The sequence below is a fragment of the Oreochromis aureus genome, linkage group 3, assembly GCF_013358895.1.
Source record: "Oreochromis aureus strain Israel breed Guangdong linkage group 3, ZZ_aureus, whole genome shotgun sequence".
Classification (NCBI taxonomy): domain Eukaryota; kingdom Metazoa; phylum Chordata; class Actinopteri; order Cichliformes; family Cichlidae; genus Oreochromis; species Oreochromis aureus.
This window is the reverse complement of record NC_052944.1, coordinates 97,687,677-97,709,804: the sequence shown is the minus strand read 5'-3', so window position 1 is coordinate 97,709,804 and position 22,128 is coordinate 97,687,677. Positions and strand designations below refer to the sequence as shown.

The following is a 22,128-nucleotide window of genomic DNA, read 5'->3' as shown; positions in this document are numbered from 1 at the left end:
ACAGTTTGTTTAATGTACTTACCACATTCATCCCTTCATCCTCTATTCTCTGACTGTCGGCCATCTCCACTTTCTCTCTGTCACGCTTCTTCATACTTCCAGCCGTCTCCTCTCGCCTCCGAGCTACGCCCCGCGTCTGGCTGCACCGAGCACGCGACTAATTAGCAACACCTGCAAGCCTGTGACTGCGGCGGGTGGGGGATGGGAATAGGTAAAGTGAGGACCGCAAAAGTCAGGAAAAGTGTGTTTTCCCTACTGCGGCGGGTGGGGGATGGGAATAGGTAAAGTGAGGACCGCAAAAGTCAGGAAAAGTGTGTTTTCCCTCATCCCTTCCCTTCAGCACCAAAATGTCAGCATTAGATTGCTGAACTTGTGTTTTAACAAAATATTAAAGTATCCAAGAAAAACTAGTTTAATATGGTTTTAACATCCAAAATTATTAATTAACCTTTTATTGACCAAGCATAATTTAGGCCGCCTGGACTTTTTTGGTAATTTTGACTGTAAAAGGGTCAGAAACCATACTATAACTGAATGCTTTTGCCCCATTTTTTAGAATAACCTCAGCCTTCAATATCTGGCAGCCATTTTATATTATTTTATTGTTATGAAAGTGGAACAATAGTTTAAAGTGAAAAAAAAAAAGAACTTGCGATTTATAGTGGAAACTGATATTCAACATTAAGTCTGTGAAGGTTCTCAGTCATCCAGGTCATCGTAGTCAAAGGAGCTTGCAAAGAAAAGCGTCTGGAGTTCTTTAAGTTGCTTAAAGACGTTTCACCTCTCATCAGAGAAGCTTCTTCAATTCTAAGGTCAAATGGTGGAGAGTCCCAGATTTAAACCCAGTGGGAGTATCCCGCCAAAGAGGGACAAAAGGACCCCCTGATGATCCTCTAATCACATGAGCCAAGGTTCAACATTAACAAAATACAACACAATATCAACTTGTAATATGAACTATACTAAATATGATATGTACAAAAATGTTTTTTAGCCTTGTTCACTCAGTTTTTAAATTGCTTTTGACTGTCCTTCCCTGCTGTTTGTGGGGACAGCAAAATGGTTGGAGGTCGGTGCTGGTGGGCATCCTGATTTCAGAGAAAAACCAAGGAGATGAGCACATTTCACCTGCTGATGGATTTCCAGAATTTAGAGGTGGCTGTACACCAGGGGTTCTTTTTGGGATAAACCTTGGTGGCTGGGGGACCACATCAGGGTCTTCAGTAGTTTTCCAGCGACAGCATGGTGACCGGCTGCGAACAGGATTCCCAGAAGTTCGATCCTCTGTCGACGAATCTGACCCTGGGTGACACTCCTCTCCAATACAGAAACCAGAAAACCAGCAGAAACTTTGGAGTCCAACAAAGCAAAATCCCGGCAAGAGGAGTCCAAAACTAAACAGATGAGCTGGGAAAACCAAAACCACAGAGTCCAAAAACAAAGCTCAGTGGGCGATCAGGAGGCCAGTGGCTCAATAATACAAGACGGTAACTCCGGGGGCCAACCCAGAGGTCGATGGCACCAGGGTCCAAGGTACTTAAGTTCAGGGGGCCGACCAGGAGGCCAGCAACAGAAACCAAGTAGTTCTGGAGGCCGGCCGTGCAGAAGGCAGCGGTGGCAATGTAGGCGATCTGAAGGCCAACCGCGCGAAGGCAGCGGCGGCAGCATCGGAGCATTTCAGGATGCCCACCGCGTCGGCGGCGACGGAGTCCAGTCAGCGACCTGGAAGGTGGCCGCTGACACCAAACCACACACGGACAAGGTCGAGCAGGCTGAGCCGGACGTGGACGAGGTAGCGGTGTGGCAGGACCAGGACCAGACGAGGCAGGACCAGACGACAGCGTGGCAGCCACAAATGATGGAGTAGGTGGCGCTGCAGGCTGGATGGATCCCTCGGACCCTCCAGCGGGAACAGATGCAGAACCAGCAGGCACAGGGGACCTCTAGCAGTGTTGACACTGGCTGGAGCTGAGCAGCACATTGGCTTGGCTAAGGCAGCGACAGCGGGATGCAGTCCTCAGAGTGCTGAAAGTGTTCACTAATACACCCAGCAGAGGATGGAGGCAGATGGGTGAACTCGCTGGAGCTCTCAGCGGGTGATGACGGCTGAGACTGCTCAGTGGAGTTCCCAGGTGAGGTAACTGGCACTGGCGTCTTAGCGTCCAGGGATCTAGAGTCGGCTGGTGGCTGACAGTCAGCCTCTGGGGAGGCCCTGGAGGGAGCTACTGTCTCTAACATCGCCAGATTTTGAGAACCAGCATAAGTATTCATGACGTGTGTTCCCTGCGTAGGGATGAGTCATTGAACCAATGAGTGGAATGACAGCTGAGCTAAAGGTGAGTGAGCTAGGGGCTGAGCGACAGACTGAACAGGCAGTTAAACTAAAGGCTGATCTGCAGACTGGACTGATGATAAAAGAAATGGCTGAGGTGCAGGCTGTGCTAATAGCAGAGGTACAGGCTGTGCTAAGTGGAGCTAGCGGCAACACAGGAGACTGAGCTAGCGGCAACACAGGAGGCTGAATAACAGACTGAGCTAGAGATGAGTGAGCAGGAGACTGAGCAGGAGACTGAACTGAGGGTCACTGAGCAGGATACTGTGATAATGACTGAAGTAATGGTTGAGGTGAAAATGGAGCTACAGGCCGGGCGGCTAACTGGGCTACAGGCCGAAGTGGTAGTTGTGGTAGAAGCGGATCAGTTGGTTGAGCAACTGACTGAGCTAGTGACTGAACAGACCAAGCAGTGAGCATTTCTAGAAGTGTGGCTGAGTCCTCCTTGCCTGGGCTGCCCATGCAAAACAGTTCAAAATAGAGCCTCGAACATGTGGGAAAACAGCCAGGAGAAATTAGACTTAACAAGATGGAGGAAGGAAAACTACAAACACTGACATAAGTCATGGACCTTCAAAATAAAGCAGTAAATCCACGGACAGAACTCAGAGGTACAACACCAACAGAGAACAGAGGGAACACAGAATACAGGGACCTGAGAGACATGAGACATGACTGGGGAACAAGAGAATAAACACAAGGGCGGAACTAAACCTACAAGCTAGAATTCACAATCCCAGAAGAACAAGAGAAAAGAAACCAAAACCCCAATAGTCACGAACCATGAACCAAAAGGAAAACAGACTAATAAAGCATAATACAAAATCAAACACTGGGCCACAGGCCCAGGACAGTAACAGACGCAGGTTCTGGTGAGTTAGGGACTGCCTGCCGCTGTAATCTACCAATGCTCAGGCTGGATCGCCAGGTATTCTGACCATAATGCTGCATGTCGCTCCAGGACCAGAAAATGTGTCAGAGTACCAGTGACCCAGACCACCTGGCCAACCTCCATAAGTGGGGCACTCATTGCTGAAATGGCTGGGTCACCCACACGTCTCTGTTTTGTATTACAGAGATAGAATTTGAAACTATGCAAAGCTAGCATATTGCTAGGTGCTATGGCAATCTGTGTTCAAAATATTTTATTTATTTATTTATTTTTACAAAACGGATCGTCTAAAATTTTGGGAATACAAGTGGACTGTTTTTGTTGGTGTTTAATTGAAAAGTTAAAGATTATTTGACGTCAATGGTGAGTGGATTTAACTTCTATATCACTTTTTTATTTGCTTATACTCTAATTTAGAGGATGTAGTTGCTGTTGTGCTTGAATCTCAAAATGGTTGGCATTATTCAAACTGCAGTAAACAATTTGAACAATGTGGGTTGACTTTGCATAATACAGTGATGCGTTTCCTGAATTTGTTTCTAATTTGTCATCAGTATTTTGGCTGAAAATGCTTATTTATCCCAGTTTTATTGTTTCATAAGTTGACCATTTATTCATTTAAAAATAATAAGTATTATATACTTTAATGATTTGATATTTTGTCTCCTTAAATGATATCAGTTGTGTAAAAATCTTAAGAAAATGAAGTATAATAAGTAAATGAGCTCCCTTAGTAACTGTGGTACAAATAATTAAATAAAATAGAAGTCTGGTCACATTAAAGTGGGCAGGCTCTAATACTAATAATAAAGGAACAAAGTGGTATCTTATAAATACTTTCATACTTTGTCAGAAAAGGGATCCAATAGATGCAAGTTTACACACTGCAATACCATCTTAGACCACTGGGATACACAGTTATACACACTGTCCGGAAAATGTCCCCACGGATGCAAATTCACACACTGCAATACCACCCATGGTCACTAGGGTATACACAAAGTTGTGAAAATTGAATCTGTGGGGACCATTTTTTTTTTTTGAAAAAAACTTCACCAGGCATATCAGCAGCCTGTTTTCTATTGAATGCAATGGTTGTGCCCGTGGGGACCAGGGCTCGGTCCCCACGGGAAAAATTGGTCCCCACGGCGTGACTGATATCTCAGGTCATGGACCCCAGGAGGATAGAAAAACAAACGCACACACACACACACACACACACACACACACACACACACACACACACACACAGTGCCTTGTCTTTGTAACCAAGGGGGGTTTTACGATGGGAGGTGCTTGTGTAAACTATTGTGTGTTGTAACTGTTTTTCCAATAAAAGGCAGTGAGAGGAGGAGTTGGGGTCATTTTGTGGTAGTATTCGAAGTGCGTTCCTGAGATACCGACGAGGCCTCCCTTGCACAAGTAAATTGATCGACCGCTGTTGCCTTGTTTTTTCCTTCATGGGAAAAAGTCCCTAGATCAGCGGGGTCTAGGTTTAGACCCAACAGTGATCTCCTCCTTTTTGCCCCTGGTACTGGGGCGTGGGGCTCAAGTAGATAAGATTTTAAAAATCTAGTTTGTATTGGTATTGGTATGGTGAGTAACCTTCAGTAATGGTAATAAATCACACAGCAATCGTACATTTATGTAGTTGTAAAAAGAATGATAATATATTAAGTGATAAAAACTATTCAGAATACGTTACTCTCATTGAGTAACGTAATGGAATACGTTACAAAATACGTTTTGGGGCATGTATTCTGTAATCTGTAGTGGAATACATTTTAACCTTCCCAACACTGCTCACGTTTGTCTTCCATTTTAAGCTTCACTGGTTTTAACAGAAAATTCAGATGTTTGATCATTTATGTTTAAAACTGGGTTCTGACTTTTATAAAAGTGGAAACATTTTCAAAAATGTGCCTTATTATGTCTTCTATTCAGTTGTACAGCACTGACCTCTGACTTTCAGCTCCACCTTTCTCTTCATCAGGACTTTTCCCTCCCTGCTGTTGATGGTGCAGGTGTAGGTGTTTGTGTCTCTCTCTGTGGGGTGTTTCAGGGTCAGACTGAGGTCTTCAGTGTTCAGCAGCTCTTCATTAATTGTCGTTCGGTCTCTGTAAACCTGATGCTGTTCTTCAGGCTGGTCAGAGCCGTTCTTATAGATGTGGACCCTCCTGTGTGAACTGTCCCTCCACCCCACCTCAGCATCTTCAGGCAGGTGAACTTTGGCTTTACAGATCAGCTGGACAGACTCCACCCCTGAATCCACCTCCACCTGAGGGACTGAGAGGACGACAAAGCACAACATGAGCTGTTCAAATACTCAATGTCAAAGTAGAATCATGTTAACCAGTGTTAAAAACTGAATGAAAACAGAAGATTATAATAAAATTAAAAAAATATTTTTTGGGATCTTTTAGTGGTGTGTCTTAAGGTGTAAAGCTGTTTTATTTTTTTTAAGTACAGGAGCACAAATTGTGCATATTTGAGTAGGCTATTTCACCACAGTGGCAAGTTTCCAGAGATGATTGGACTCTGAGCAGAAATGATCAATATTGGACTGAATTTAAGAACTGTCAGGATCTGTGTTGTGGATGAGGGAAGGAGGACCCAAATGCTGGACTCACAGGTAGGTAGGTGAAGGTTGGTATTTATTGCCGATGGAGTGAACAAACAGAACAGAGGTAGGAAACGGCTGGCTGGCTGGCTGGCTGGACGACTGACTGAATGACTGAAGGGCTGACTGAAAGGCTGAATGGCTGGCTGAAAGGCTGAATGGCTGGCTGACTGAACGCAGGCGTAAACAACAACATAACATCACAGGAACATCAATGACACGACACTGGACTGGTTGAACTGAGGAACATAAATACACAGGCTGAGTGAGGGGTGATTAGAAACTGGTGAGTACACAGCTGAACATAATGAACTAGCGATAAATGGGAAGAGGACTGAACATAATGCACATGGACCAAGGTTAACACAATAAAACAGGAAGTGAAACAGGCAGAAGATAAACAATGAGGACGAACTGAAAATACTGGGTCAACGACCCAGAAACCCTGACAGTACCCCCCCCGTCAAAGGCCGGCACCCGACGGCCAAAAGAACGAAAAACCAGAACAGGGAGGGCGGAGGGGGCCCAGGACGGAGGGACGAAGTCCGAAACAAAAACAGTTCAGGTGGGCGGCCACGCGGCCAGTGGCTGAGCCCGGACAGTTCAGGTGGGCGGCCACGAGGAAGGCGGCGGCGACGCTGAAGTCGGTCCGGTGGGCGGCCACGCGAAGGCGGCGGCGCTGAAGTCGGTCCGGTGGGCGGCGCGAGGAAGGCGGCGGCGGCGGCCGCTGAGCTGGTCCGGTGGGCGGCGCGAGGAAGCGGCGGCGGCCGCTGAGGAGGTGATCCGTGGGCGGCGCGAGGAAGACGGCGGCGGCCGCTGAGGAGGTGATCCGGTGGGCGGCCGCGAGGAAGACGGCGGCGGCCACTGAGGAGGTGATCCGGTGGGCGGCCGCGAGGAAGACGGCGGCGGCCACTGAGGAGGTGATCCGGTGGGCGGCCGCGAGGAAGACGGCGGCGGCCACTGAGGAGGTGATCCGGTGGGCGGCGCGAGGAAGACGGGGCGGCGGCCACTGAGGAGGAGGTCCGGTGGGCGGCCGCGAGGAAGACGGCGGCGGCCACTGAGGAGGTCCGGTGGTCGACCACGCTGGCGATGACGTCCAGCTGTTGGCCTGGAAAGTGGCCAGCGGTTCCAAGGTGCAAGCTCGGGCGGCGTGGCAGCCGCAGGACCAGGCGAAGCTGAGTCTGGACCAGGCGGAGCAGAAGCCGAGGCCGAGCCAGGCGAGGCAGAAGGTGAGGCTGAGGCCGCGGCCGGGCCAGGCGAGGCAGAAGGTGAGGCTGAGGCCGCGCGGCGGGCCAGGCGAGGCAGAAGGTGAAGCTACACCTGCAGGGCCAGGAGGCGCGGAAGCCTCTGGCTGGAGACAGGCAGGGCCAGGAGGCGCGGAAGCCTCTGGCTGGAGACAGGCAGGGCCAGGAGGCGCGGAAGCCTCTGGCTGGAGACAGGCAGGGCCAGGAGGCGCGGAAGCCTCTGGCTGGAGACAGGCAGGGCCAGGAGGCGCGGAAGCCTCTGGCTGGAGACAGGCAGGGCCAGGAGGCGCGGAAGCCTCTGGCTGGAGACAGGCAGGGCCAGGAGGCGCGGAAGCCTCTGGCTGGAGACAGGCAGGGCCAGGAGGCGCGGAAGCCTCTGGCTGGAGACAGGCAGGGCCAGGAGGCGCGGAAGCCTCTGGCTGGAGACAGGCAGGGCCAGGAGGCGCGGAAGCCTCTGGCTGGAGACAGGCAGGGCCAGGAGGCGCGGAAGCCTCTGGCTGGAGACAGGCAGGGCCAGGAGGCGCGGAAGCCTCTGGCTGGAGACAGGCAGGGCCAGGAGGCGCGGAAGCCTCTGGCTGGAGACAGGCCGGGCCAGGAGGCGCGGAAGCCTCTGGCTGGAGACAGGCAGGGCCAGGAGGCGCGGAAACCCCTGGCTGAGGTGCGGCCGGGCCAGCGGGTGCGGAAACCCCTGGCTGAGGTGCGGCCGGGCCAGCGGGTGCGAAACCCCTGGCTGAGGTGCGGCCGGGCCAGCGGGTGCGGAAACCCCTGGCTGAGGTGCGGCCGGGCCAGCGGGTGCGGAAACCCCTGGCTGAGGTGCGGCCGGGCCAGCGGGTGCGAAACCCCTGGCTGAGGTGCGGCGGGCCAGCGGGTGCGGAAACCCCTGGCTGAGGTGCGGCCGGGCCAGCGGGTGCGAAACCCCTGGCTGAGGTGCGGCCGGGCCAGCGGGTGCGGAAACCCCTGGCTGAGGTGCGGGAGAGCTCACAGCTGGCTCTGGATGCTGTGGCTGCTGGTCTGGGGACTGAACAGGAGAGTGGACTACAGACGGTGAGAGAACGGATGACTGAATAACAGGATGCTGGACGACAGACTGAACTGACTGGACAGGCTGGAGGACAGGTGACTGGGTGACAGCAGGCAACCGGGGAGCAGGGCACTGAGCTACGGGGGGCGACTGGACTGACTGGACAGGAGGCGACTGGAGAACGGGGGACTGGAGGACAGGAGGAGACTGAACTACAGGAGAGGACTGGAGGACAGAAGGAGACTGAACTACAGGAGAGGACTGGAGGACAGAAGGAGACTGAACTACAGGAGAGGACTGGAGGACAGAAGGAGACTGAACTACAGGAGAGGACTGGAGGACAGAAGGAGACTGGACTACAGGAGAGGACTGGAGGACAGGAGAGGACTGGACTACAGACTGGGCTGGAGAGGACTGGACTACAGACTGGGCTGGAGAGGACTGGACTACAGACTGGGCTGGAGAGGACTGGACTACAGACTGGGCTGGAGAGGACTGGACTACAGACTGGACTGGAGAGGACTGGACTACAGACTGAGCTACAGGGGCTGACTGGAGTGGAGCAGGCTGTACTACTGACTGGAGTGGAGCAGGCGACTGAGCTACAGGTGACTGGACGAGAGCAGGTGACTGAGCTACAGGAGACTGGACGAGAGCAGGTGACTGAGCTACAGGAGACTGGACGAGAGCAGGTGACTGAACTACAGGGGAGTGAACTGGCTGGACCGGGAGATGAACAGCAGGTGAGTGGACTGACTGGGCTAGAAGCTGAACAGCAGGTGAGTGGACTGACTGGGCTAGAAGCTGAACAGCAGGTGAGTGGACTGACTGGGCTGGAAGCTGAACAGCCGGTGAGTGAACTGACTGGAGTGGGGATGCTAAGGGATGAATAGAGGTGGGTGAGGCTGACGACGGAGCTGTGGTTGGTGTGGCTGGTGGCTGAGCTATAGACTGTGCTAGTGAGGGAGATAAAGCTATAGCCTGGGCTAGTAACGCTGGTGCCTGAGCAGGAGAAACCTCAGCTAGCTTAACCAGTGATAATGCGAGGGCGTGAAAGGCTGGATCAGGAGGTGGATGAAGAGGTGAAGTAGTAGATGGAGAGGCTAGCTCTTCCGAGACTCTAGGGAGGTCAGGCTGGGTTCTAGCTGCCTTCAGCCTAGGCGCTGGGACAGGCACGGGAGGTGGCTGGACACCAGTCACCCCACCCGAGAACCAGGAGCGGGTGTGGAGGTAGGCTGGGTCGCAGCTGCCCTCCTCCTGGGTGCTGGCACAGGTGTGGGTGTAGGCTGGCTGATAGGAGTGGAAATAACAACAGGGTGAGTGATATTGACATGTCTATCGGGATTAAGTCTGGTCCTTCTGCCACCACTATTTACAGTCTTTAACTGAGCTGTCTTTGGGGAAGCAGAGCAGAAAAAGTCTTCCCAGTCCACGTCATCGTCTAAAAGGGAAGTTCCCATGGATCGGAGATGAGTCTATTATTTACTTTATGTGACGGATCAAATGAGGAAAGTGGCAAACAGTCACTGGGACTCACCGCCGGGAGTTGCTGGGAATAGTCCGTTTTATGACGGCGTGAACGCCGCTTTCTCTGGGAAGAGGAAGCGGGCGGGTAAACAGATGAGCCTCTGGCGCGGTAGCCTCCGTTGAGCCGAGGTGGGAGGCGTAGCCGCTGTGCCGTGGCGAAGTGGAAGAGCCGGTGAGTGAGGCAGATGGCGTGTGAGCGAGGAGCGGACCCGCGAGAGAGGGAACGGCCGCAGCGCGGCGTGAAACGTCCACTCTCCGCGGCGAGTGCTCCGGTGCAGGTGAGGCAGCAGGTGGGGAACGCGGCGTCTCCGAGGCCCGCCCAGAGCCAGGCGAGTTCCCTCGAAGATGTGCTCTTGCTCCGCGAAGAGCCGCTGTTTCCCTTGAGCTTCTCCGTCCAAATGGAGAGCGCTGCCTCCTGCCGCTCGAAAAGGTCCGAGTCCGCTGGGTCCACAACGCGGGGTCGTGTCATTCTGTCAGGATCTGTGTTGTGGATGAGGGAAGGAGGACCCAAATGCTGGACTCACAGGTAGGTAGGTGAAGGTTGGTATTTATTGCCGATGGAGTGAACAAACAGAACAGAGGTAGGAAACGGCTGGCTGGCTGGCTGGCTGGACGACTGACTGAATGACTGAAGGGCTGACTGAAAGGCTGAATGGCTGGCTGAAAGGCTGAATGGCTGGCTGACTGAACGCAGGCGTAAACAACAACATAACATCACAGGAACATCAATGACACGACACTGGACTGGTTGAACTGAGGAACATAAATACACAGGCTGAGTGAGGGGTGATTAGAAACTGGTGAGTACACAGCTGAACATAATGAACTAGCGATAAATGGGAAGAGGACTGAACATAATGCACATGGACCAAGGTTAACACAATAAAACAGGAAGTGAAACAGGCAGAAGATAAACAATGAGGACGAACTGAAAATACTGGGTCAACGACCCAGAAACCCTGACAAGAACAGAGGCGGATTTTGTCCAAGATAAAGACAATGTTGGATAACACCTCCCACCCACTCCATGACATGCTGGATAGCCATAGGAGCACGTTCAGTGAGAGACTGAGATTACCAAAAAGCACCACTGAACAACATAGAAAATCATTCCTGCCCGTGGCCATCTCCCTGTACAACTCCTCCATCTAACACAATGTAAACACTGCTGTAATATTCCTGTCAATGTTCTGATATTTATTTACTTATGACCACCTCTCTTAATCCTTGTATATGTTAGTGGTATTGTTTCTTAATCTGTAAATCTGTAACATATTGTATCAGATATTTACATACAAACATTTCAAAAATACCATTACCATATCATACACCCCCTTATCCAGTATCCAACATCAAATCAGTATCCAACACGTGGGCCTCCCTGCTGTGACCCCTTGTGATTTGGGAGCAGCTGAATGTAGCTTTTATTACACTGCAGTAATTTTGACTTGATAGCAAATTTATTTTAAGGTTGAACATATTCAGCTGATATGAAATGTCAAAACATCAGCCTGAATGACCTGATTATTATCACAGTGGTCACTGGAAGAAGCTCACAGCGTTACACAGAGGAATACAGTGAAACACAGACTTGAATGATTTCTCACTGGAAACTTTGTTTACGACTGAAGTTTAGACTTGTGTACACACTCACACACAACATACCTTTTTTGAGTAATTTCCAAAGATATACTCCAAGACCCACGAGTACAGCAGTAATCAAGACAGCCAGGAGGATCCAGGCCTCAGCAGGAAAAACATACGGCTCTGTAAGAAACCAACAACACGATGAGGTTTACACGAGCACGACTAAAGTGGTCCAAAATAAAGAATCAGTCTGAGGTCCACATCATGTCTTTTATCCTGTCTTCCTTCTCTCTCCCCAACCGGTCAGAGCAGATAGCCGCCTCTCCCTAGCCTGGTTCTGCCGGAGGTTTCTTCCTGCTAAAAGGGAGTTTTTCCTTCCCACTATTACAAAGTGCTTGCTCATAGGGGGTCACCTGATTGTTGGGTTCTTCCTCAGTACTATTGTAGAGTCTATACCTTTCAATATAATGCACCTTGATTTGACTGTTGTTGTGATTTGGTGTTATAGAAATAAAATTGAATTGAAAGTTCTATCAGATCTGCTGCTGAGCTCATCCAATGGTTTCTACTGGTTAAAGAATTAAGTCAACAGGCTGATTGGTTACCATCTTAAAATATCAGTACCAACAAACTAAAAGAAGAATCAACACAGCATCAGACTGAAAAAAGGAGAAATTGAGACTTCATTATAACAGAGGATTTTTTATTTCTCCTAATCACAGGAGTCCTATTTTCACTCCAGTGTGACCAAAGCTTAAAAGACATAAGACAGAATTCAAAATCCTGCTCCTCACATAAAAGGTCTTAAAAAATCAGGCCCCATCTTATCTTAATGACCTTGTAGTGCCATATCACCCTATTAGAGCACTTCGCTCACGCTCTGCAGGCCTACTTGTTGTTCCTAGAGTATTTAAAAGTAGAATGGGAGGCAGAGCCTTCAGTTTTCAGGCCCCTCTTCTGTGGAACCAGCTTCCAGTTTGGATTCGGGAGACTGACACTATCTCTACTTTCAAGATTAGGCTTGAAACTTTCCTTTTTGACGACGAATAACACATGCACAATTACTAGGCAAGTTGTATTTTGGGGGATTAATTTTTACTATGGATCAAATCAGTCAATCCAAATTGTTAATAAGCCCGAAACCTGAATAATAAACAAAGGAAATGTAAGTCTGAATCTCAAGGGACACACACATAGATGTGTGCACAATCATCAGGCAACAAAAGGAAAAACTCAATAAATAAAATCTCCAAAAGTTGAATCTGTTCATCTGGACGCAGCCTTTTCAGTGGGAGAAACGTTTCATCACTCATCCAAGTCACTTCTTCAGTCTCAGCTGACTGCAGGTTTCCCCAATATAAACAGCACATTGTATAATGTCATTGCATAATGACTGAAACCAGCCCACTGAAGGAACAATGGGCTGGGAGGTCAGTTCCTTCATCTTAATTATGCAATCTCTCATGACCATTGATCAACAACCACTGATCAATGGTCATGAGTACCATTCACAGAGAGTTCAGGAATGGCTGCAATCACATTTAGTATCCATTTAGCCACCTTTCTTTTCAAGGACTGCCATCAGCCTTTCATGCATGAAGTCAGTCAATTTCCTGATCTGTTGACCATCAATTGTTTGTGCAGCAGCAGCCACAGCTCCCAAGTGCTGTTTGAAGAGGCGTACTATCTTCCCTCTCTGTAAATCTCACCCTTCAGAAGGGTCCACCAGTTCTCAGTAGGATTTAATTTAGGTCATTATTCTGTCAGCTTTGGGACTATAGCTGACTAGCCAAACGCTGGAGTACTTGGACACATGTGATGGTGCACTGTCCTGTATAAAAACAGAGGCCTTCTTGAATGCGGCTGACTTTTGTTCTGTACTATTGCTTGAAGAAAGTATCCTTTAGCAAGTTTGAATATTTATTTTAAGTCCATCTTCAACATGAAATGACCCAACTAGCTTATCCATGATAATAGCAGCATAAACACCTCCACCTTGTTGGTGTCTGACTCTAAGTGGTGCCCTTTGTCACTTTAGGATTCATCCATGAGCCTATCAAGATCCATCAAGATTGTTCTTTTCTCTTTCAGCCTCTTCCAGTCTAAGCAGGTGGCTCTGCCTCCCTGATCTTGGTTCTGTTGAAGATTTCATCATATTAAAGTTGAGTTCTGCTCAGAGGGGATCATCTGGCTGTTGGTATTTGTGCTAATACTGTAAGATCTTTACACGTGTATAACGGCTCTCATCTTCACTCTGTGTTAAACGACTGTTTGATTTTTAGAGTTCAACAAATAAATTCCGATTTTTCTGTTTTACAAAGTTTTCTGTCTGAAAACATGAGCTGTAGCTTAAGGCAGACTAACGTAGTGAGGTCTAATATATTAAAGTTTGGAGTTTGCTGCTGACCTTTGACCTGCAGGTGAACATCTGTCAGTCTGGGTTCTTCTCCCGTCACTCTGATGGTGCAGGTGTAGTTGCCGCTGTCAAAGATGTGGGGTTTCCTCAGAGTGAGGCTGAAGTCTCCAGTCTGCAGAGCGTCAGTCTTCATGGATGTTCGGTCTCTGTAATGCTGGTTTTGATCTGTCAGCTCGTCCTCTTCCTGCTGACGCTGGTGGACGGTTGGAGGTTTTAGGTCATGGCGGCTCCACACCACTGTGGTGGGTCCAGATACAAACGGGATCTGACAGGGCAGCTGGACTGACTCCGCCCCCTCGTACACCTCCAGGGTGAGGACTTGGTGGGACACTGTGAGGAGACAGAGACACAAACACAGCTACAACAAAGGCGACACAAAGGTTTTCTGCTTCATGTGCAGCAGCTAACATGTATACGCTCCCTCCTCTGCTCTTTCCAGAGTTCCTGTTTCTGTCCCTGCTGTTTGCTGAGAAGCCTGATTAACCTCTGACCTCTGATCTGTATCTTCAACAATGACCTCTGGCCTCATACCTGATTGTACAGCAAGTGTTTTAGTTTGTTGCTGACCTTTGACCTGCAGCTCTACTGTAGTCAGTGTCATTGTGTTTCCAGATGCAGTGATGGTGCAGGTGTAGTTGCCGCTATCAGAGATGATGGGGTTCCTCAGAGTGAGGCTGAAGTCTCCGGTCCTCAGAGAATCCGTCTTCATGGATGTTCTTCTCCTATAACGCTGGTTTTGGTCTCTCAGTTCATCTCCTGCATCATTACGCTCGTGGACGATTGGAGGATCGAGGTTGTGGCGAGCCCACACCAGAGTGGGCAAAGACGGTACAGAAGTGTCCTTGCAGGTCAGCAGGACAGACTCCACCCCCTCATACACCTCCAGAGCTGAGGCATGCTGGGAAACTGAGGACAGAGAGACAGAACCATGAATCAGCTGCGTGTGAGTCTAAACATGAACTCTGCATCAGTTCACTCAGAGACCTCTCAGAGTTTAGAGTCCATAAAAATCTGTGCTGATATAAAACATCAGCTACCCGAAGTCCTCAAATATAAATGAGATCCTCTGTTCTTAGATGTTATTGGACCTGAACTGAAAACATTAAAGAGGACAGAATAAACCCAGCCCACGCTGTCACGCTCTTTTACATTATTTTGTTGCTGCTCTCTGTGGTCAAGTAAAGTTAAGCAGTAAAACAAGGACACACATAAAAGCGTCTCTGTGGGCGATTTGAAGCCTGCCAGTGTTCAGGATACAGTCAGCTGTGGTTAATCTGGATGAACTGGTCCTTTAAACAGACCAGAGGCAGAGAAAACAGCGTGTGTCTGACAGGAAGTTTAACCACACAGTAATTAATGGTTATCATCGCTGTTACCATGGTTACATATTCATTAATGTTCACAAAGATCTCACTCTTCATGATCAACATCCATGTTCTCAGTAATGATGCTGTCATATTGCTGCAGTAACACTTTGACTCTAGGTGGAAATTATGTTTTTGACTTTAGTGAATGGATCAGAGAGTAAAATAAAAACATTGTGACCTCTGATGAGACAGCTTCTGTACAACTAAATATTTACTGTCAAACTGAGTCTGTGAGAGTTCAGGAGATCCTGACCCCTCCTGTCTGTGCTCCCACTGATTTATATCTAAAAATAATCAAGTTTAACCATCTAATGTGAAGTCTCCTCTCTCTTTATGTTACCTTTATCATAATTGCATCAGAATTTTTTAATTGATGTTTGGAGTTTTCAGGGTTTTAGTTTCCTTCTACTTTCCCCTTGGAGATGTTAGCATCAGTGGATGCAGAATATATGCAAGACTCAGCAGAGAAGCCTTGACTCTCAGCCATTATGATGGACAACATCAGATCCAGAAGAATCAGCAGAGATCAGAGCCCAGAGTTAGCAGCAGCAACAATAAATCATTGATCAATGTGATCAGAGCTGTTTCTGTGCTGTGGGGAACAAACCGGAGAGAGATTTATAGAAATATTGCTGCTGTTCATGTGAAGGATTAACTGAGAAGCAGCAGACTTTTCACATTTTAAAATCAAAACTGGAAGTTTAATGTTGGTCCAAGATGAGCTCAGACAGGATCCAGGAGGTTTTACTACCTGAAATAAAACCCTGAGGTTGTTTGTCCTTCTCCCAGTTCCTCTCAGCTCTTCTGCTTTGTGTTTTTATATCTCTGCTATGATCACTGAGCCATGGAGGGCATTATGTTTCTGATGTTTCACCTTCAAAGCGGCGATGTCATCAAGGACAAAACAAAAGAAAACAAAAGAAAAAAACAAAACAAAACCATCAGATTTGATGGTTTTGTTACAGACTTTTCAAAAAAGTGTTTTGCTTTACTTTCACAAATGTGGGGATTCAATTGTGTTAAAATGTACAAAACAGTGATGTCATGTTTTGTGACGAGGACCCAGGCACAGAGAGACTTGATGAATTTAAGAATCTTATGATTTAATAAAGACATTTGCAGACTTGCACAGAGATGGTAAAATTATGATGACCGATAACGGAGACGAAGACAACAGACGATGAGGACAGGGAGGATGCAGTAAAGAGTAAAGTGTATCTTGGCTGACTGGGCAGCTCTTTGGGTGCTCAGCACCCCTAAAAGCTCTGATCCTAGAATCGCCCCTGGTAAGAGCAGATGTGGATCCACAGCAAACATGTATGTTGGTCACAATCAATGAAAGAAGCTCAGAAAGCTCTTCAGTAAAACCAGTGTTAGAAATGAAACACACAGCACAGCATGCTGGGTACTTACAAGGACTCCCATCAGGCACAGGGAGGCACGTCCCCCTAACTACTCATGCTGATTAACACAACACACACATGTTACATGCACTTCTCTCCACGACCACTAGATGTCTCCACACTCTGTGCTGACTCCAATGAATGATCAGAGCTGCTGAGCCTGTTTGCAGACAGAGGAGGAGCTCCTGGTGATCCGTGTGGGACTAAAAAGCTCTGATAACGTCCATCCAGCAGCTGATAACAGGGACATTTGGTGCCATGTCAGAGCTGCACAGTCAATCATCAGTTTGGCTCTTTAGTTTGAAGAGTTCAAAGCAGCAGCAGAGAATCTAAAGTGTGTCACACAGCACCAAGTTTCCTTTGGTCACATATGAAATGTGAGTCAGAGCTTCAGCTACACAACAACACACACACAGCAGCTGATTGTAACATGAGCTCATCTGAAAGCCACCAAGAAGAATCCAGTGATTTGAAAGTTGCTGCTTTGGATTGTTAGTTTGATCTGAATGAGAATCCAGTGTTTGATGGAAATCTCCTCCTGCTGCACTTCAACACATTAAAGAGAGAGAGATGATGATGAGAGCAGAGAGAGGAAGGTGTACTTACCGTGCAGGAGGATCACAAACACCACAAACATCTTCATGTTCCTGTCAAACTCAGAGACTCTTTAAAAGCCCTTCAGGACATCAGCTCACAGCAGCTCTCACTTTCCTCTGCTGATCATCTACTGACACTCTCACACTGCTCACACTGTCACAGCTCAGAGTTCAGCTTCACACTTTGTTAAAGCACATCTGTGGAATGAAGTCCGGCCGGCCACAGATCACAAGAGGAGGACGTTCAGTCATTTGAAGTTTCATGCATAAGTGTGATTCTTCTTCATGCTGACATAAAGTAGACCAACAGGTGAGAAACTATGAGGAAGCTGGATGCCTTCTCATTCCTCAGAGGTGAGATGTTTGGCTTCACACACTAAATGTGAGCTCACTGAAAGCTGACAGAGAGAAGAGTCTCAAAACTATACATTCACAGGTGTGTATCAGGTGACTCATGTTGGTGTATTTAATGTTAAGTTTGGATGAACACATTTCAAATCTTAGTTTGTGCCCACTGATCACATCATACACAGCTGTAACCCTCAGGAGGCAAAACTCATAATACTGTGTAATGTTACATTATTAGTGTATATTGATTATATAGATTCTTAGTGACTGATGACAATTCTAACAGCTAATTAATTTACATAATGTGAATATAATAAAGCCTTCTTATCTCCAGAGTTGGGCAGTAACTACATGTTTCAGGTATCTGTACTTGAGTATTTTCTTTTCTTTTCAGGTGATGTATTTAAAGTAAAGAAAAGTGTGACTGGTTTCACAGTGGCTGTGGTTTCATGGTCACAGTTAACTTACATCAAGTGTCGCAGAGATTCATATGAACTTTAGCTGATGATGCTGAGATTCACTGAATGAATTGCACCTTCATACCAACTTCATACCATCTAGTAAACAGACAGCATAAACAGTAAACTGTCAGGGTAGAGGATGAAATCAGCCAGGACAGCTCATGAAACATCTGCTCACATCTGGTTGAATTCAGTCGTGTACATCCACAAAGAGCAGCAGGTCAGCTGATCGAAGCCTGTACACTAAGAAAATCTACTGCAGCTTTCAATAGAAATGATTGTGAGTTTGATTCTTTTCCCCACACTGAGACATCACAACCAATTGTAGGTTCCTCACCTGCTTAACCCACTTGAACCCCTGACTGTACACATTTACCTGTTTAGAGGCAAAGTCACCATCTACAATGTAGCAACAGAAAATAGAAATATAGTTTTATTTTACTTTGTTTTCTTTAGATTCAAATCGAGTATATTTAGAATAGAAAAAGGTAGACTAAAGTTTGTATTTCCATCTACTGATATTAATTTATCATATATACTAATAAAGCACAAAGTTCAGATAGCTTTGCACAAACGTCCTCCAAAGAGCTACTTTTACTTTATTACTCTGAGTACTTTTTTCTTTTACTTGAGTGAAGAAGTTGAATCGGTACTTCTACTTTTACTGGAGTATTTTTAATAGTAGTATTTGTAGTTAAACTTAAGTACTGAATGTCTGTACTTTTGCCAAGTCTCCTCATGTCCTGATGTGTTTACCTGTCCAAGCGTGCACAGGTGAGTCTGACTCTCTGAGCTCAGCAGGATTCAGCCTGAAGCTTCTGCAGTGAGACAGCACCCTGACCCCATCTGTTTAAACCTTCACCTGCTTCTTATTACACTTAATGGTCTGGTCTGTGTTTGATATGAGACTCACTTATATATTTCTTATTTTAATCCACAGCTCAGTTTGCTCTTTTAAGTTAAACCAATTTTCCTCCTCTTGCTGTCAGAGTGGTTACTGAACATGAACTCTGATCTCTGAGTGAGAGCAGCACAGACTGAATACCAGGATAACAAACTGATATACTGCTTATTTTCATAGTTTATTACAGATTCACATCATGCGTTAAGTTCAAAGACCAACACCAAACCATAGATGAGATGTGGAAAAAAGCAAAAATATGTTTAAAATACAAATATAACAGTGTGTTTTAATAACACGTGCCTTATAATGCCTGTTAAAACCTGCCTGATGACACATGACACAAAGAAATCTGTGCTTTAACGCAACCTGAAAGCTGATGATGATTTAACAGCAGATTTATTGCAGCTATAACTATTAATTAATAGCAATATTAAAAAATTGAACTATTTATTTGAACTTGATACTTGAGCAAACTCCTGATCAAACACTCTTCTCCTCATGCTGTTGCTGTGCTGTCAGGTTTAAAATTTAACAATAAATATTTCTATTTCTTCAGTAACAACACCTGGATTATATTCACTCTTTATTCATCATCATCATCATCATCATCATCATCATCATCATCATTTATTTATATAGCACTTTAAAAACACACCTGGTAGACCAAAGTGCTGTACAATACTAATATGCACATTGTAATAAAAAAATAAAAGAAATAAAAAAATAAAAGAATAAAAAATAAAAATAAAAAAAATCAGTTACCCACAGAGTTAAAAGCCAAGGAATAAAAATAGGTTTTTAATAAAGACTTAAAAACTGGCACTGATGTAGCCTGTCTAATATGGAGAGGAAGGTTATTCCAAAGCATCGGCGCTGCAACAGAGAACGCCGGGTCTCCTCTAAGTTTCCGCCGTGACTTTGGGACAGAAAGCAGCGACTGCTCAGCTGACCGAAGGGAACGAGTGGGGACGTGGGGCTTCAACAAGTCAGCCAAATAAACAGGTGCCAGACCATTTAGAGATTTAAAAACCAATAAAAGGACTTTAAAACGGATCCTAAATTCAATTGGAAGCCAGTGTAGAGAGGCCAATATCGGAGTGATGTGATCAAATTTTCTTCTGCCAGTTAAAAATCGTGCCGCAGCATTTTGCACTAATTGCAAGCGTGACAAAGTGCCCTGCCCAACCCCTATTAAAAGAGAATTACAATAATCTAAACGTGAGGTAATAAAGGCATGAATAACACTTTCCAAGTCACGCTTGGAAAGAAAGGGCTTAACCTTTGATAAACGTCTCAGGTGATAAAATGCTGATTTTACCACCCCGTTTACATGGTCATCAAAGGTAAATGCAGAATCAATTTTAACTCCGAGATTTGTGATCGAACTCTTTAGTTGGGAAGTTAAAGCTGCAAGATCAACATCCGGAGTATGAGAAGAACGATTTGGGCCAAATAAAATTGCTTCTGTCTTCCGATCATTAAAATTTAAAAAGTTTTTTGCCATCCATGCTTTGACATCAGTAAGGCAGTCAAGCAGAGGTCGAGTTGGGAGACTATCAGAAAGACTAAAGGGTAAGTAGAGCTGGCAGTCATCTGCGTATAGATGGAATGGCACTCCATGTTTCCAGAAAATCGCGCCAAGAGGCAAAAGGTACAATGAAAACAATAACGGCCCAAGAATGGATCCCTGTGGCACACCCCAAAGCAGAGGGGCCACAGAGGATGAAGCCGACCCCAACTTAACACAAAAGGTCCTATTTAAGAGATAGGACTTTAACCACAAAAGAGCCAAACCAGAAATTCCCACACAGTGCTGTAAGCGGGAGATCAACAAATCATGATCCACTGTGTCAAATGCAGCGGTCATGTCCAACAAGACCAGCACTGCATATTTACCATGGTCTGTGGCTATCAGGATGTCATTCATAACTTTTACGAGGGCTGTCTCCGTACTGTGGAATGGCTTAAAGCCGGACTGAAAGATTTCTGACAATTTAGAGTCATTCAAGTAGTCCATCAACTGAGTATAAACAATCCTTTCCAGAATCTTACTAAGAAAGGGAAGCTTAGAGATGGGTCTAAAATTGGATATGACTGAACTGTCTAAGCCCGGTTTCTTAAGTAAAGGATGTATGACTGCATGCTTAAATTCCCTAGGTACTTGACCAGACAAAAGACTAGTATTAATAATGTTCAGAATGTGTGGTCCAATGATAGGAAATACCTTTTTAAGAAAACGGGGAGGAACAACGTCATTAGGAGAGCCACACGGTTTAGCATTCAACACAAGTTTCTCTAAGTCAGATAAAACAATTGGTAGAAAAGCAGAGAACAGACTTGAGCAAGAACCATGCATGGCTGGGTCAGCAGTAGGTAGAGTCGGAGGTCTCAAACTAGCAACCTTGTCCACAAAATAATTAAGAAACTTATTGCACATAACCGCAGAAGAGTGCAAAAGAATATAGCCTTCCGGATTAATTACAGAATTTATAGTGTTATATAAAACACGAAGGTTATGCAAGCTGGCAGCAATAAGTTGAGAAAAATAGGAGTGCTTGGCAGCCTTTACTGCTCTCTGATAGACTTTCCAGCTAGTCTTAAGAGCTTCCATAGAGACATCTTTTTTCCACCGTCTTTCACATCTTCTACATTCTTTTCTAGTGGCTCTGGTAAAATCAGTTAGCCAAGGACTAGCCTTTGGCTTGCATTGTCTGAATATAAAAGGAGCGACAACGTCGAGGACAGATTTACAAGCAGAATCCAAATACGAAACTAATCCATCTGAGGTGGACAACTCAGGAGGATAAGAAATAAATTGGTCAAACAATATGGAAAACCGCTGGGCGGTATCTGAGCCAAAAGCACGATAACATCGAGCAGGTACAGCCTGTTTAACAACAGGATTAAAAGGAACAATATCACATAAAATAGGCATATGGTCAGAGAACACCGCAACCTCGATGAGTACGTTATGGACAGATAAACCATGTGATAAAACCAAGTCCAGTGTGTGACCACGTTCTTGAGTGGCACCTTTAACAGACTGAACAAAATTAAAAGAGTTCACTAAGTCCAGAAAGTCCTTAGCCAGGGGCTTCCCCGGGCAGCAGACGTGTATATTAAAATCACCAAGTAAAAGGATCTGGTCATACCGTGATGTACAGTCAGCAAGAAACTCTGCGAACTCGGATAAAAAGTCCTTATTATATTTTGGGGGCCGATAAACAATCGCACACAACAGTGAAGACGAGTGGCCCAGTTCGCACAAACAGAGTTCAAAACTGGTGTGGCGTGTCGATGGGGATAGCTGCTTAAAGTCAAGATGTGCCTTAAAAACAACAGCTAGCCCTCCTCCGCAACCAGAAACTCTCGGAACACTAAAGAAGGCACAGCCAGCCGGCAGTAATTCA

At 46.4% G+C, this 22,128-nt stretch overlaps 1 pseudogene; it reads right to left on the bottom strand.

Moving 5' to 3' along the window:
* Positions 1 to 1,989: 1,989 nt before the first annotated feature.
* Positions 1,990 to 22,128, bottom strand: part of LOC120434775 — a 31,324-nt pseudogene continuing 11,185 nt past the window's right edge.